The 17,409-nt window shown below is 38.5% G+C and overlaps 1 long non-coding RNA gene and 5 other non-coding genes across 6 annotated transcripts; 3 read left to right on the top strand and 3 right to left on the bottom strand.

The window, feature by feature from the left end:
- Positions 1-11,617: 11,617 nt before the first annotated feature.
- Positions 11,618-13,171, top strand: LOC109196772 (uncharacterized). Its single transcript, XR_002058148.2, has 2 exons — positions 11,618-11,672; positions 11,781-13,171. It is a non-coding gene; the product is annotated as an uncharacterized LOC109196772 (long non-coding RNA).
- A 934-nt stretch (positions 13,172-14,105) lies between these two features.
- On the bottom strand, positions 14,106-14,224 carry LOC112844031 (5S ribosomal RNA). Its single transcript, XR_003216586.1, has one exon. It is a non-coding gene; the product is annotated as a 5S ribosomal RNA (ribosomal RNA).
- A 358-nt stretch (positions 14,225-14,582) lies between these two features.
- Positions 14,583-14,701, top strand: LOC112844014 (5S ribosomal RNA). Its single transcript, XR_003216569.1, has one exon. It is a non-coding gene; the product is annotated as a 5S ribosomal RNA (ribosomal RNA).
- Positions 14,702-15,542: 841 nt separating this feature from the next.
- LOC112843966 (5S ribosomal RNA) lies at positions 15,543-15,661 on the bottom strand. The gene has a single exon (XR_003216533.1). It is a non-coding gene; the product is annotated as a 5S ribosomal RNA (ribosomal RNA).
- Positions 15,662-16,019: 358 nt separating this feature from the next.
- On the top strand, positions 16,020-16,138 carry LOC112844032 (5S ribosomal RNA). Its single transcript, XR_003216587.1, has one exon. It is a non-coding gene; the product is annotated as a 5S ribosomal RNA (ribosomal RNA).
- An 839-nt stretch (positions 16,139-16,977) lies between these two features.
- On the bottom strand, positions 16,978-17,096 carry LOC112844035 (5S ribosomal RNA). The gene has a single exon (XR_003216590.1). It is a non-coding gene; the product is annotated as a 5S ribosomal RNA (ribosomal RNA).
- Positions 17,097-17,409: the final 313 nt, after the last annotated feature.

The raw sequence follows: 17,409 nt of genomic DNA, 5'->3' as shown, positions 1-17,409 counted from the left end.
CAAGAACAAGTGTGCCATCTAAGTGTTCAGAGAGTGCACTGAAAAAACTGTGAAAGAATGAGGGATCATCAACATTTGGACCATATACACTTACAATCAGAGATGGGCAGTAACGCGTTACTTGTAATGCGTTACTGTAATCTGATTACTTTTTTCAAGTAACGAGTAATGTAAGGGATTACTATTGCAAAAACGGTAATTAGATTACCGTTACTTTCACGTAGGAACACTGCGTTACTGCGTTACTAAAACCGTGATTTTTTGCGAGAACGTCTCATGACAGTGACGTAAGCGAGTGCGACATTCGTGACAACAGCTGTCTGCAGATCATAATGGTCGTGTCCAAATTCATGGGCTGCATCCTCCTGAGGACCCGGCCTTCGCAATCTAAGTGGGCCGGGTCCTCAGACGGTCGGGTAGGCCAGAAGTAAACGGCAGTGAAATTGGACGGTCTAGCCTTCTGATTAACGTCACTGCTGTCTCGGTGGAGTTTAATAAACTCGGCCGTCTGCTCCTTGCTATGTAAAATATAACAGTACACTGGCATAAATTCTCGACCATCTCACACTTCTGTTTAATCAGTTTTCTGTTTGACGTTTAGTCAGCTGTATAAAAACCAAGGAGGAACCCACTCGGAGGATTAATAAAGTTTTATTTTATCTAATCTAATCTAATAACTTTAATCTCAGCCAAACCGATTTACTCACGAACAAACAAAACACTGAAAAAGCCAAACAATAACATTTTCAGGTTGTCTCAGGTACTTATATACTACGTTTAACCCGAGTAGTGAAAGTCCGCGGTGATCTGAAAATGATGTGCCGGGAGTTGTGCCGTTCTCTGCGGCTTCAGTGACCGTCGAGCTCCCGGCTAGCTATCGAGCTGGTGGGTAACAGACGTCTCCGAAAACGTCGAAGCACTTTTCCAAATATGCGATATCTTGATAAACCGAGCAGGTATTTGATGTTTACACAGCTACTTTCTCGCCTGAAAATATGTTAAAAGTTTATTTTGTGACCCAGAAAAATTAATAAGAGTAATTTTAAAACGTAGTACCGGCCGCCATTACCGGAAACTAGAGTTTGGCTGGGCCGCGCTATGAATTCTGGGATATGGTGGGCAAAGAAGGATACATCAGACCCATCCTCAAATTCGGAGAAAATGAGGACCCATTTGTCGGCTGCATTCGGAGCAGCCTATGAATTTGGACAGCCTTCGGCGCGTCGCTGTGACGTAATCGGTCTACAAATGCGGCCTCAGGAGGATGCAGCCCATGAATTTGGACACGACCTATATATCCAGTGCGGGACAGAGTGTAGCATGCAGCGTTTAAAGCGTGGAAGTACTGACCTTATTTTGAGTTTGATTCCATAAAAAGTGACAAAAACATTAGTGTCCGTTGTGCGTGGGAAGAAAACTTCTTTTTACAGCGAAAAAACCCCTAAACTTCCAAGCAAGCACCGAGTGTACTACAACGTAATGTGAAATTCACAGAGAAACTCGCGGATTCTTCCACTGACCGCTGCAGCACCTGCACCAGGGTAAACCTCCGCCTACCCCAGTCCTGCTTTACAGGTGAAAATAGAGCAACAGGAGCACTAGTCTTTGATTTTATTTATTTTCTGCTGTGTTTTACTTGCATCTATTTGAAAGAGTGAGTGTAAACACAAAAAAATATTTTATTTTATATGCTGGAATGTGCAGAAAATAGGTTTAAATGTTAAACAAATTTCTTCCAGTCAGAGAATGTTGCATATAATTTAATTTTTGCTTGATGCATAAAGTTAAAAGATTAAAACTAATAAAACAAGTTTAAAAAAGAGACTTTTCCATTTGATTACATTTTGTATGATGGATTATGCAGAAAAAGTAGAATTGGGCTGAAAGATCTATCGCTTTATCACCTATTCAGGTTGTAAATCGTGTTTTTAAAAAGTAACTAAGTAACTAAGTAACTAAGTAATTAATTACTTTTGAAAATAAGTAATCAGTAAAGTAACGGGATTACTTTTTGGGGGAAGTAATCAGTAGTTAGTAACTGATTACTTTTTTCAAGTAACTTGACCAACACTGCTTACAATAGATAGCTTTTTATCAAGTATAGATAGTTTAATGATTAAGAATCTGCCCTCTGGATCTATAACTGTATCGAGAACTGTGAAATTAATTTTTTTATGGATTAAAATTGCTACTCCCCTTTGTCTAGAATTATAACAAGCTGAGAACACATTAGGAAACTCAGGTGTTTTAAGTTCATTCGAACCTCTAAGAGGTCTGTGGGTCTCTTGTAAAAGGACAACATCTGCCAGTAAACTTTCAAGGGTCACCTGGGATGGGTGGCTGATCAAAAGTTACACAATATGAAAGGTCTTATTTTTACCAACAGTTTGATGCCACCCCTCATCTTGTAGCGATGATTTTTTCTGGGTAAAAAGAAAACAAGTTCTCTCCATCCCACTTAAAAAATGTGTTAAAACAATGTAATCAGTGGCCAAAATTACTGATGAGACAGAGGGTTCCAGATAGCTATTTTCACCTTTTTTTAAGAAAAACACTGCAATTCTTAAAGCATCGCTGTAGATAGAACTATTTATTGCCAACCAGTACAATAACACACACAGAAAGCAGTTGTGTTCATCAGCTTTTCACAGTCATATCTGTAAATATTTGAATATTTGTGAATATTTGAAAATGTTTGTAGTCTGGCCTCTCTACGCCACCGCAGTGGATTTTAAAAAACAATCAAGATTGTGATTGAAGTGCAACTTTTATGTAAGGGGTTAACTTAACTATTGCATTAACTCAGAGGTTCCCAAAGTGTGAGGCCCGCCCCCTAAGGGGGGCGCAGAGCCATTGCAGGGGGGGCGCGGTATGAAAAGAAAAAAAAGAAAAGAAGAACGCTTGGACACTGCTAGCATAATGGACAGATTTTTGGCGGGGCTCCCACACAAACGCAAAGCAGGAGATGAAGCATCGCCAAATATGTTTCCAAACCAACTTCCTTCCAAGCCAAAGACTAGAAAATATGGTGAAGCATATCTTCCCTTTGGCTTCACCTGCACAAGTGCCGAGGCAGGTCTCCCCTGCAAAATTAGTTTTCCCTGCGTCGGGAGCAGCGCTGGGCTCTCCAAATCACGGACAAACAGTATCCCACATTCTTGATTTTTAGTTCACAAACACTTGTTGTAATGACTAACTACTCCTGACATTTTGGAGATGTTAGCTCTTTATGCAGTAAAGTTAAAGTGGGATACAAATAATATCAGGCTGATCCTGCCACGATTTGTTTCCCCGGTTCAAATCACGGACAAACAGTATCCCACAGCTGTTTTTGTTTTTGAACTCATTTTGCACAGAGAGGCATTTTTTGAAAAATGTATTGATAGCAATGTTGAATATTATTACACAGGAAAAAAACAACCTGTTGACGAAAGGCCCAAACGCATAGAAACAGCTGCGTTTTCAAAAATACCCGTGTAGGTGTGGACAAAGAGTTAGTAGTATATTTTATTACTACCTGTAATTTATTGCCATTTACTTGTATTTGCTTAATTGTTTACTAAATGTTTGAGGTGTGAAATAAACCGCAATGGAGTTTGTAAACAAAATATGGGTGTGTGTGTTTGGAGGATGTGTTTGTGCGGGGTGGGGGGGCGCGAACATTTTTCTTGTAAAAAAGGGGGGCCTGGCAAAAAAAGTTTGGGAACCACTGTATTAACTCATTGGCTATTTTAATATATATTTGTTTTTCTTTGTATCGTATTTGCTTCTTTTTTCTTTTTTTTTTAGAGGGGGCCGATTATTTAACTTTTATATTTTACAGCTCAGTGTATATCAACCCACCAGCCACTTCGTTAGGCATGGCTATTCAACTGCTTATCAATGCGAATATCTAATCAGCCAGTCACAGCAGCTCATTGTATTTTGGTGCTTAGACCTGGTCAAGGTAACAAACTGAAGTTCATCCTGAGCACAGTGACCCTTCCAGTCTTAAATCACCTTTCTTTCATTTGTGGGAAAAAAATGAATTAGAGCCAGGAGGAAGCCACACAGTTTTTCAGACGTGTGTGGTTGTTGGTCCTGATGGTCATGTCATGAGTTTGTATCCTTGTATTTTAGCTCATTTTAATCTTTCAATCTTGCAAACATGCAGGTTTTTGAAAGATGTTACAAAATATTTGAGATGTTTAAAATGGAAATCCCTTTCTGTACCAAACTCTCTGTTCTTAGATTATTTTTGAAAGACTAAGACTTTATAATAACACCAAAACAGACCGAACTGTTTGAAGAGTACGGCCATCACCACCATCAGAATCAACGTCACTGAAGATATAAATACTGGAGCTCAATAAAAATACTAAAATGCCTTTAGTTGATTCAGCTGTCTTAGCTAATTATAGAGCAATCTCAAACTTTCCTCTTATTTTGGAAGAGTAGTTGTAGTAGATGAGGTCAGGATCTGGAGTGCTTTACTGACCACTGCTGAAGGTTGCGATTGATCTAATCGCCTCTGATGATGGACTCATCTCTGTTCTTGTCCTATAAGACCTCATTGCAGTGTTTGATACCACTGACTACGATCTTTTACTACAGATTAATACATTGATATTAAAAGATATGCACGCCAGTATCTTGAACCATATGAACCATGTGTCTTCTTCACACATGAATGTTAGTCAAGGAGTTCCACGGGGTTCTGTGCTAGAACCACTACTTTTTGCATTATACATGTTTCCCTTAAGTATTATTATTACTTTATCTATCCATGAAGCTAGGTAACACTCACCAATTAGTGAAACTGCAGAAATGTCTAAAGACATAAAGGCCTGGATGACCTCTGATCTTCTGCTTCTAAATTCAGATAAAACTGAGGTTCTTGTACTCAGCCCTAAAACCCTTAAAAACATGGTGACTTGTAAGATACTTACTTGGCCTCCAGCAACACTGTGAGCAACTGGGAAATTTTTGACAAAATATGTGCTTCAATGTCCATAATTAACAAATATGTAGGACTGCTTTCTTTCCTTTGGTCAACAACTCTACAATTTGAAACATCCTGTCACAGAGGGAAAACTAGTCCATTATTTTTTACTACTTCTAGGCTGGACTACTGTAATTTGTTATTATCAGGATGTCCTACAAACTCCCTGAAAAGCCTTCAGTTGATTTAAAATGCTCAGCAAGAGTACTGACAGGGACTAGAAAGAGCGAGCCTTTCTCCTTTATTAGCCAATCTTCATTGGCTCCCTGGAACCAGCTTCCCATTTGGAATCGAGAGACAGACACCATCTCTACTTTTAATATTGCGCTTAAAACTTTCCTTTCTTTCAAATAGTTAGCGTTGGATCAGGTGACCCTGAATCCTCCCTTGGTTATACTGCAGTAGGGTCAGACTGTTGCAGGACTTCATGTGATGTACTGAGCACTTCTATACCAGTGACCTCTGTTCATGCCCCAGGTGTTTATATACCACCACAGCATGTCATTAAAATTGTGTGCCTTTTGTCTTTTCATTTATCTCTTCTCTTTCCCCTCACTCCAAATTGGTCATGGCATATTTTTCATATATGTTTCTTGTTAAAAGGGAGTTTTTCCCTTTCCACTGGCACAAAGTGCTTGGATTACTCCAGAATACTGTCAGGTCCTTATCTTACAGCATAAAGTACCTTGAAGTGAGGGTTGTCGCAGTTTGGCAGTATATAAATAAACCTGAAACTGAACTGAATATAGTCAGTGGAGCAAACATCAGAAAGTGCATTTTAAGTGAACTTTCTGGGGCATATCTTGTAGCCATGACTCCTTCTGTGTCAGCATGACTTTCTAATAAAATCATAGATAATGTTATTATTGTTTTAAAAACATTATATATTAGCCATGTGCAAGTGTTTTTCTGACCAAACAAAGCAAAAAATATTATTTCAGATGATAAAAGACATCTTTGCTTTAAAAAGTTATAAAAGGTCAAATTGTCAAAGAAATTGCTAGTTATTTTGTTAGTATAAATAGTGTGATAAATTTAATCACACTGCCTCAAAGAAAAGTAGATAAAAGTTGTGTCAAAATTCTCAGCAATTACTTATCAGTATCATTTTAATTGCTGCTACATATATATATATATTAACTTTCCACTGCGGTTCATTGATCAGATTGTAGCCTTCCTGTAGCCTTTCTTGAGAAACAGTGTCATTGAGATGTACTAATAGCACAGCGCTTTACTGTAGGTAAAAGATGAGGCACATGAAACCAGTCCAAGTTGTTCATGGTGTTTAATTCTCTTTTCATTTCACAAACTGGACGGGAGATTAGTGAACATACTACTGAGCCATTTGATTTTGTTGTTAAGTTTCAAGTAGGTGACATCAGCTTTTTGTCATTCTTTTGCTTGCTGTAGTTTAGTATCTCTACCAACAACAAAAAACACTAATGGCAATGGCAATTTTATTCTATAGCACATTTCGTTAAACACCAACCCAATGTGCTTAACACAGAAGATAAAAACAAAAAATGAACAAAATAATTTTTTTTAAACAGTCAGTTATAACAGTAAAAAAAAATTAATGGATAACAAAGTTTATATTTTAGCATTAATGATATAATTGTTTGTACATACTGGTGAAATAACCATTAAAGAAACATTAAAAATTGTTATCTTAATTACCAATACTGTTCATTTAGGGCAGCTGTGTCATAAACCTTACATTGGGTGGTGGTCTAAATAAAACCACTTTATAATAATCAAATAGCAAACTACTGAATGACCGCTTTCTGAATTAAATTTAAAAATATTAGTCTTTAATATAGTTTATGTGCCTGTCTTTACCAAACATCTAAAAAGGTAAAGATTTGTTTGGGAATTACCCTATTTCAAAAGTTTAATTCCTTTGCTTGAAAATGTCCACACAAAAAAAAAGCTTAGTGTGACTTTTAATCTGTTTCTGTTTAATCTGTTCTCTGGGAGGAGGTTTGGTAATAGTTTCTGTTAACTTATCAGAATTCACTCATCAGCATGATTTTATCACTATGTTTAAAAAAAAGACTAATAACTTTCTTCTGCAGCTAACTGATCAGATACTGTGAAAGCAACATGATGTCTTAAATGGGTTAATATTGACTATTTATCCATTTTTATTCATTGTCCCCCATTCACAAAGGTAACTGGAAAACTTACTAACCATCAGTTTCATTGCCAACTGAAGCCTGTCTGCTCATCATTACAAATTAAGCAGATAAAAGATGTGGAGATGAGTGTTATACAGTCCTGATCAAAAGTTTAAGACCAAGGTAATCGTGGGCAAGGGATATACCATTTTCATCCCATTATTTCTCAAATTCAATTGTATTGTATTGATTTGTATCTACTACAATCCTCATATGTAGCTTCCAGTTCCAGTGAACTGCTGCCAAATTGAGGTACAGCCCCGATTAAAAGTTTAAGACCACTTAAAAAAATGGCAAAAAACCATATTTTTCCAAATGACTGTCTTACTACGTCCCACATCAGCAGCAATGGCGCACTGCAAGAGACCCTTCTTATGCAACAACCCAGGTTTTTTTTTGGTTTTGCCATCTGAACATCATGACAGTGTGACTACCTGTCAGAAAATAATGATGAATCCACATTTTTGCACAGATTTGGCCTTTTAAAGGCATGTGGTCCTAAACTTTTGATCAGCTGTAAAACAGCCTATTTCAGCTTAAGCGTTGTTTTCAATAAATTGCATGCTCACTGCAACAGCTACATATTGTATTGTAGGATTGTAGTAGATACAAATCAATACAATACAATTGAATTTTAGGAAAAATGGGATGAAAATGGTCTATCCCTTGCCCACCATTACCTCCCTTGTTTTCATCACAGACTTAGAACAAAGAAGGTATCAAATAATGGTTTTGTGTTTCTTCATAAAGGCTGTAGCTGTTGTGGATGCTGTTTGTGACCAGAAGTTACATTTAATTTAATTTAAGTTAATTCAATTTTTTTTTTTAAAGAAAGAAAAGCAATAAATGACAAACAATCTAATAATATGTTTAAATGTATGTAAGTTTGCTTTTTGCAACCTTGGTCGTCTTTTTCATTTGGTCCTAAATTTTCAACGTAATATTTAAAATAATTTAAAACATCAGACACCTGTTCAACGGATTGCCTGTTAATGTTTAAATTTATCTTGATGGCTTCTTTTGACGACTGAACCTTGGAAGAAAAGCAAACTGACAGCTTTTACTTTAAGAAGACACAGATAAGGCATTCCTGTCTGATAATAATATAACACTGACATACATCTCAAAGCATGACTGTGGTAGATCATTTATTTATAAACTAAATAGAAGTGGACTGAGAACAGAACCCTGTGGAACACCTATTTACAGATTAAAAAGGAAGATATTTCATTTTTAGGAACACACTGTTCACAAGTAGAAAGATTTCTGCTTTCAGCACTCAAAAATTTGAAAGTTTAGATAGAGCGGCTGTGTGTATTTGTAGCCTCGCTACCAAACCAGCATTTCACCTCCGAGGAAGTTATCCCAGAGAGAAGTAAAGCAAGTGTGTAAGTTCATCTCTGAATGTTTGTAAAGCATTCCCGCATTAAGCTTAACAACCGATATATGGAGCGACTGCCCCTCTCTCTCCCTCTCCTGCGCTACTTCAATCGTGAAACTGATTAATGATCAGCTGATCGGCTTTTCTGTCGCCAGTCCGTCTCTCTTCTTTGTTTTTGGCCCACTTTGCACCAGAAAGAGGAAACCAGCACGTTTAAGCTTGTTAAGCTGTTGTTAGAATTTATTTAATATTACTTTCTAAACCAGGATCTTTTTCTACATAGCTGACGGCTGGTAACTGTGCAGGGGCGGATCTAGCAAAGTTTAGCCAGGGGGGCCGATAGGGCATTAACAGGGAAAAGGGGGCACAAAGACATACTTTTCTTTCTTATTCTCATTTAAAATGTCTAGCTTTTAATGAATAATTATCTGAATCTTACACCCAAAGTTTTAATCTGATGTAAAATGTATAGAAGTCCATTATTGTATATAGTAACTATTAAGGCTAATATACCCTAGTAAGCTATAGTACTTTTTCCTTTGGGAAGGTACCATCTGTGCAGTCTGCAATTCTGTTGAAGAAAGATGTTGAATCTATTTAATTATTCTTGAAAAATAATTTATTTCTGTGCATTTTTTTTTCACCCTGCATTAAATTAAAGTTGATTACATCGATTAAGCATCATGAGGTGGAGGGTGGGGGGTGGTTCCCTATTTTCTTTTGCTGGGAGTTTGCAACCCTATTATTTAGGTTGCTTAACATTTCTGCTAAGTACTCTTTAAAATACCAGAATAGGGAGGATGGAGCAGGTTTAAGTTTATTAGATTGATCAGTGTTGCTGAACTATGAAATATTTGGGGCGCAGTGTATTTTTTACATACAGGTATAACAGAATAGCTTTAGTGTTGTTGTTTATTTAAACTTGAGTATGAACTTATACAAAATGCAGCAAGATATTAAAAAAACAGTTTTATTGATTAAAAAACACTATATCGGATTCATATCGGTATCGGCAGATATCCAAATTTCTGATATCGGTATCGGTATCGGACATAAAAAAGTGGTATCGTGCCATCTCTAATTTCAATTCCTCATTTGGTAAGAACTTTTGAGTTAAGCATTTAAAACACTGTAGAGGCACAAGCTTACACAGCACTCTTTACTGCTACACTTTTCAGGGCACATTCACTATCCAGACAGTTTGCTTCTTGTTTTCTCCTAAACTCGGTTTAACTCCTGCCAAAAAGAAAGAAAAAAATAAACAGAAGAGTGCTGATATCAGCACTCTTCTGTTTATTTTTTTATTTTTTAGGTGGTTTCTCTGCACTTCCTGCTAATATCAATCATAGATCACATGTAAGTTGCAGAAGCACTTACAAGTGGTGATTAAACATGCTTGATTTTTTTTAAATGCTTCAATTTCAAAATAAAAGCTTTGAGAAAATGCTGCCAAAAAATCACTTGATACATAAGCACACAACACTAAGGACAGATCTGTGATAAGTGGGTGTTATAAAGTCAAAAATGTGCATCTGCAAAAGTTTCAAAGCATGTTATCCTGTTTGTTAGTAGCTAAAAGTTATAGTATCAACATTAATCAAAGTTAGTTGTAGCTGATTTTTGTTTGTATCCACATTCATGCACTGTGTAGCATTCTTTTAATACTGAACAGGTATATTGAATGGCTTAATAGCTTATATTAGCAGTATATTTAGGATCATTCATTGGCTTTAAATTAGGGATTCATGTCTGCAGACATGAAAAAGTTCCACTGTGGATATAAACAACCGAAAACTTTGACCAATTTAACTTTAGTGGGTGTTCAATTTTAGTCTGCTTAAGACAGAGGTTCCCAAAGTGTGAGGCCCGCCCCCTAAGGGGGGCGCAGAGCCATTGCAGGGGGGGCGCGGTATGAAAAGAAAAAAAAGAAAAGAAGAACGCTTGGACACTGCTAGCATAATGGACAGATTTTTGGCGGGGCTCCCACACAAACGCAAAGCAGGAGATGAAGCATCGCCAAATATGTTTCCAAACCAACTTCCTTCCAAGCCAAAGACTAGAAAATATGGTGAAGCATATCTTCCCTTTGGCTTCACCTGCACAAGTGCCGAGGCAGGTCTCCCCTGCAAAATTAGTTTTCCCTGCGTCGGGAGCAGCGCTGGGCTCTCCAAATCACGGACAAACAGTATCCCACATTCTTGATTTTTAGTTCACAAACACTTGTTGTAATGACTAACTACTCCTGACATTTTGGAGATGTTAGCTCTTTATGCAGTAAAGTTAAAGTGGGATACAAATAATATCAGGCTGATCCTGCCACGATTTGTTTCCCCGGTTCAAATCACGGACAAACAGTATCCCACAGCTGTTTTTGTTTTTGAACTCATTTTGCACAGAGAGGCATTTTTTGAAAAATGTATTGATAGCAATGTTGAATATTATTACACAGGAAAAAAACAACCTGTTGACGAAAGGCCCAAACGCATAGAAACAGCTGCGTTTTCAAAAATACCCGTGTAGGTGTGGACAAAGAGTTAGTAGTATATTTTATTACTACCTGTAATTTATTGCCATTTACTTGTATTTGCTTAATTGTTTACTAAATGTTTGAGGTGTGAAATAAACCGCAATGGAGTTTGTAAACAAAATATGGGTGTGTGTGTTTGGAGGATGTGTTTGTGCGGGGGTGGGGGGCGCGAACATTTTTCTTGTAAAAAAGGGGGGCCTGGCAAAAAAAGTTTGGGAACCACTGGCTTAAGACAAGAAGAAAAAAAATAGAAAAAGAAAAAAGAAAACTTCATCACCTCCCATATATGGACTGAGCCATATGACATCACCTTGATTCTTGATTTCTTTAAATTTATGTATAATTGCCAATATGCATATATGATTTTTACATTATATATAAGAACTTAATGCAACCAATCTTAACTTCCAGAGAATTTTGTTTACTAAAGATCTGCTGTCTCATTCAGCTGACTCCTGTCAGACACCACAGGTGCTCAAGCCAGGCACTCACTCTTCAGCTCATTTTAAAAGGAGGAACAGGTGAGACACCTCTACTCATTTTAAATTGAAGCGTTGGTGAAGCTCATCCAATTTATATGTTTTAGTGTGCAAGCATGTTCAAATGGTAAAATGATCGAGAAACCAACAAAAAATGCTGATTTACTTACAATACTTGCTTACTCTCATTAATATTGTGTGTATGTTTGCTTTGTTTTTGTTTATCTTAAAACAGAAGTACGATGAAGATCTCCGTTTTCCTGCTGGTGGTGCTCTCTGCCACTCTGCTCTGCGGTGACTCCAAGGCCAATGGAGATGTTACGAAATTCAAAAACCAGCACATATTTCCACAAGTACTTTGCGATGAATTGATTGAATTCAGTGTAACCCATGGTTATTTTATTGACAATTGTATTGTATTTTTATTCTAATTTTAAGTGTTACTGTTTTGTTAAGTGCTGAGTTTTCCCATGTACCGTGAATGCACCATAGCGCTGTGCGTGGTGACTTTCTTTCACTGCATCCGCCTGCACGGAGCTAGATGCACAAAGCTGTGTGGAGATTCAGTCCTGTAACGTGTTGCGCTACGGAATTGTTTTCTTTGAAGAATATCCTGGCTGGTTTTTTTTGTGGTAGAAATCTGCTGCAAGGACCGAGTGGTGCCATCTAAGGACTGGATGCCACTGGAGGTGCCTAGAAAGGACATTCTCAATCTGAAGGCCACCTGTTTCCTTGGAGGGTGGTAGGATACAACGATTTGCAATTTTTTTTTAAGGATTAACGTTTTTTTTTACTGAGATCTCAGGACGCTTTATGTTGTTACTTTTTCCTTTTTTGGGTCAGATCTGATTCCACTTAGCACAAAAAACTGATGCATCTAAAAGCAAAACTGTGACTAAAGACAATTAACACTTACTGAGAACACTGAACACTAAGTGCACTAAACTGGAATGGACAGCCTATCTAATACATTTATGGACACTTGAAGTGATACATTGTACATTGTTGATATTTACATGTTTGAATTGATTTAAATGTTTTGTTCATGTCTATGTTGGACCATTTAAATGTTGAATACACTCAAATCACTTTTTTCCTTTAAGTTGTTGTCAGTGTCTCATTCTGAGTGGAGGGTTTTTCCTTCTTTAAGTTGAGTTACCACTGCCAGTCTCCTTACGATCCTAACTGAACCCAACAAGAGTAGATTCTGAAATATTGTTTTCCCTTGACTTTGTATGACAGATTAGTGTGGATTTGATTGATTTTTGACTACTCAGTTAAAAAGGGTGACATCAGGAAAATCAGAGATGACAATAACCACTGTAAGAGAGCGAATACCTTCATCTTTGATACGTTTGACAACGTTAAAAAAAATCTGTGATGAAAAATATCTTGTTGATTACCAAGTTTATGAAAGCCCTGAACCAGTGGATATTTTGTACTGTAGGCTGACTGGAGGAAAATACGGCCGTCCTTGTAGGTACAAAGAGGTCTGGCTGAAAAAGAAGATTGAAATCATATGCGACACACATGGTCAGCCTGTACAATTTAAAAAGTTTGTTTGATCTGACTACTGATGTGTACTCGCTACGATCTTTATACATCATATCATGATGTTGCTTTGGATTCCTTTCTTAAAAAATCATTACGTTTGATGAAATATAAATGGTAATTTTCAGCGAATGTGGAAACATGCTTTAGACTGACTTTCTTGTCTCACTTGCATTCAGCGTATATTTGACGTTTTTGCATTATTTTCTCCATGACTGTGTTTAATCTTGCAGCACAGTCATTGTTTGCCTGTCAGCATGTATTAAATAAACTAAGATAAGTTGCTGCTCCAGTGAATTTTATTATACTGAAAGTGAAGCACTTGTGAAACCACATGAAGTGGTTTTAAAATCTTAAAGTAAGAGCTTTATGCACATTGCCTGGATGAAGACTTTGGTTAAACAGAGCTAGCAAGAGTTGGTTATGAGAATTTCAGGCCAACTTCCAGACAACTGAATCATCATTAGTAGAAAATCAAGGTTTAGATCCATCATCATTATAATGCTCTGCTGAAACAATCATAGAAGTGATCATTCTATTTCATGTCTTGATGCATGCTCAGTCAACCAGCTAAGAAAATCCCAAAAAGTTGATTCTTTTCATCTGGACTTAGTGTTTTCAGAGAGCGAGAGGCTTCCTCGATAACAGGGTTCATGTAGATACTGTAACCCATTTATTGTGATTTAAAAAACAATTTAGAGTGAAGGATATTGATTAGTTTCTTCCTTCCTTTTTTTTAATACCGGCACATGACAGCACAGTTATAATGCATACTTAATGTTGCAAAATTCACGTCATAAACAGTTGTGAGTGTTTGCACAAAAACATCTACAGGTGCTCTGTGCATGTACAGTGATATTGATATAACGCTTGAAGAATTTGACATTACTACATCAGTGGAAGAGCTCTTTGCGCAAGACTCACTAAGCACCCTATTAGAAAATGAGCTAAAAGAGTGCCTCAGATTCGTTTCAATATTTAAACTGTCATTTGTGTGTTGAAGTGCAAAAGCTTACAGCACCTGGTATTCCCAGGCGGTCTCCCGTCCAAGTACTGACCAGGCCCGACCCTGCTTGGCTTCCGAGATCAGACGAGATCGGGCGCGTTCAGGGTGGTATGGCCGTAAGCGAGAGAACGCTTCAGAAACAGCCTTTTTATACATGCTGTGATGACACAGTCATGCTTACGTTTTTTATGTTCTGTGTAGAAGTTGAATTCTCCAAACCACGAAAATGTTGGACTTCCAAATCGTCCTAACACACTGTGTGCTCTCTGTCACTTTAACACTGTGCTGTGAGAAACTAACATGTGTTATTATCGTGACGTTACCGCGGGAAAAGCATTTTTGCACCTCAGTGTTGAAGCTGCAGTTAACAACAAAGGTTTGCATGTTTTCGCCGTAACATATGAAGCTTAGCACAATACTATAGTTTAAGCTGTGTGACATTTGCCAAGTATAAAAGGTCTTTTGTAGCGGGCCTCCCTCGCTTACGGCCATACCACCCTGAACACGCCCGATCTCGTCTGATCTCGGAAGCTAAGCAGGGTCGGGCCTGGTCAGTACTTGGATGGGAGACCGCCTGGGAATACCAGGTGCTGTAAGCTTTTGCACTTCAACACACAAACTGCAGAGGGCGCTGCTGCACACTCAGTGGAGGCAGCTTCATGACAACGCTCCTGATTGCCTTTTGCTTTTGTGTAAAACAAAAAACAGGAAAACAACAAGAACAAAATATTTAGGAAATACACAAACTTATTTATTCTTTAAATGTAGGAAATGTCTATGGCTAGTCCGTCTGGGCTCAGTAGTGAGGAACTTGTTAACCTTGTAGTGTGCAGCGGGCACAGTGTCCACCCATGTGCAACGACTTTGAATTCTTATTCGCTGCTGACTGCGGTCCCGAAGAATACTGAATAAATGCGCAGCAGTGTGCTACCCTGAGCAGGGAACACGATATCATGGAGTTTCTAACATGGAGCAAGGTGACGGTGATGCTACTATCTAGGACCGCCCCCGCTTAGCTTCAGAGATCAGATGAAATCAGGCGTGGTATGGCCGTAAGCGAGAGGCTTCCTCGGTAACAGGGTTCATGTAGATACTGTAACCCATTTATTGTGATTTAAAAAACAATTTAGAGTGAAGGATATTGATTAGTTTCTTCCTTCCTTTTTTTTAATACCGGCACATGACAGCACAGTTATAATGCATACTTAATGCTGCAAAATTCACGTCATAAACAGTTGTGAGTGTTTGCACAAAAACATCTACAGGTGCTCTGTGCATGTACAGTGATATTGATATAACGCTTGAAGAATTTGACATTACTACATCAGTGGAAGAGCTCTTTGCGCAAGACTCACTAAGCACCCTATTAGAAAATGAGCTAAAAGAGTGCCTCAGATTCGTTTCAATATTTAAACTGTCATTTGTGTGTTGAAGTGCAAAAGCTTACAGCACCCGGTATTCCCAGGCGGTCTCCCGTCCAAGTACTGACCAGGCCCGACTCTGCTTGGCTTCCGAGATCAGACGAGATCGGGCGCGTTCAGGGTGGTATGGCCGTAAGCGAGAGAACGCTTCAGAAACAGCCTTTTTATACATGCTGTGATGACACAGTCATGCTTACGTTTTTTATGTTCTGTGTAGAAGTTGAATTCTCCAAACCACGAAAATGTTGGACTTCCAAATCGTCCTAACACACTGTGTGCTCTCTGTCACTTTAACACTGTGCTGTGAGAAACTAACATGTGTTATTATCGTGACGTTACCGCGGGAAAAGCATTTTTGCACCTCAGTGTTGAAGCTGCAGTTAACAACAAAGGTTTGCATGTTTTCGCCGTAACATATGAAGCTTAGCACAATACTATAGTTTAAGCTGTGTGACATTTGCCAAGTATAAAAGGTCTTTTGTAGCGGTCCTCCCTCGCTTACCGCCATACCACCCTGAACACGCCCGATCTCGTCTGATCTCGGAAGCTAAGCAGGGTCGGGCCTGGTCAGTACTTGGATGGGAGACCGCCTGGGAATACCAGGTGCTGTAAGCTTTTGCACTTCAACACACAAACTGCAGAGGGCGCTGCTGCACACTCAGTGGAGGCAGCTTCATGACAACGCTCCTGATTGCCTTTTGCTTTTGTGTAAAACAAAAAACAGGAAAACAACAAGAACAAAATATTTAGGAAATACACAAACTTATTTATTCTTTAAATGTAGGAAATGTCTATGGCTAGTCCGTCTGGGCTCAGTAGTGAGGAACTTGTTAACCTTGTAGTGTGCAGCGGGCACAGTGTCCACCCATGTGCAACGACTTTGAATTCTTATTCGCTGCTGACTGCGGTCCCGAAGAATACTGAATAAATGCGCAGCAGTGTGCTACCCTGAGCAGGGAACACGATATCATGGAGTTTCTAACATGGAGCAAGGTGACGGTGATGCTACTATCTAGGACCGCCCCCGCTTAGCTTCAGAGATCAGATGAAATCAGGCGTGGTATGGCCGTAAGCGAGAGGCTTCCTCAGTAACAGGGTTCATGTAGATACTGTAACCCATTTATTGTGATTTAAAAAACAATTTAGAGTGAAGGATATTGATTAGTTTCTTCCTTCCTTTTTTTTAATACCGGCACATGACAGCACAGTTATAATGCATACTTAATGCTGCAAAATTCACGTCATAAACAGTTGTGTGTTTGCACAAAAACATCTACAGGTGCTCTGTGCATGTACAGTGATATTGATATAACGCTTGAAGAATTTGACATTACTACATCAGTGGAAGAGCTCTTTGCGCAAGACTCACTAAGCACCCTATTAGAAAATGAGCTAAAAGAGTGCCTCAGATTCGTTTCAATATGTAAACTGTCATTTGTGTGTTGAAGTGCAAAAGCTTACAGCACCCGGTATTCCCAGGCGGTCTCCCGTCCAAGTACTGACCAGGCCCGACCCTGCTTGGCTTCCGAGATCAGACGAGATCGGGCGCGTTCAGGGTGGTATGGCCGTAAGCGAGAGAACGCTTCAGAAACAGCCTTTTATACATGCTGTGATGACACAGTCATGCTTACGTTTTTTATGTTCTGTGTAGAAGTTGAATTCTCCAAACCACGAAAATGTTGGACTTCCAAATCGTCCTAACACACTGTGTGCTCTCTGTCACTTTAACACTGTGCTGTGAGAAACTAACATGTGTTATTATCGTGACGTTACCGCGGGAAAAGCATTTTTGCACCTCAGTGTTGAAGCTGCAGTTAACAACAAAGGTTTGCATGTTTTCGCCGTAACATATGAAGCTTAGCACAATACTATAGTTTAAGCTGTGT

The sequence above is a fragment of the Oreochromis niloticus genome, linkage group LG23 (assembly GCF_001858045.2).
Source record: "Oreochromis niloticus isolate F11D_XX linkage group LG23, O_niloticus_UMD_NMBU, whole genome shotgun sequence".
In the NCBI taxonomy this organism is placed as follows: domain Eukaryota; kingdom Metazoa; phylum Chordata; class Actinopteri; order Cichliformes; family Cichlidae; genus Oreochromis; species Oreochromis niloticus.
The sequence above is the reverse complement of the archived record's forward strand: the minus strand, read 5'-3'. Positions and strand labels throughout refer to the sequence as shown.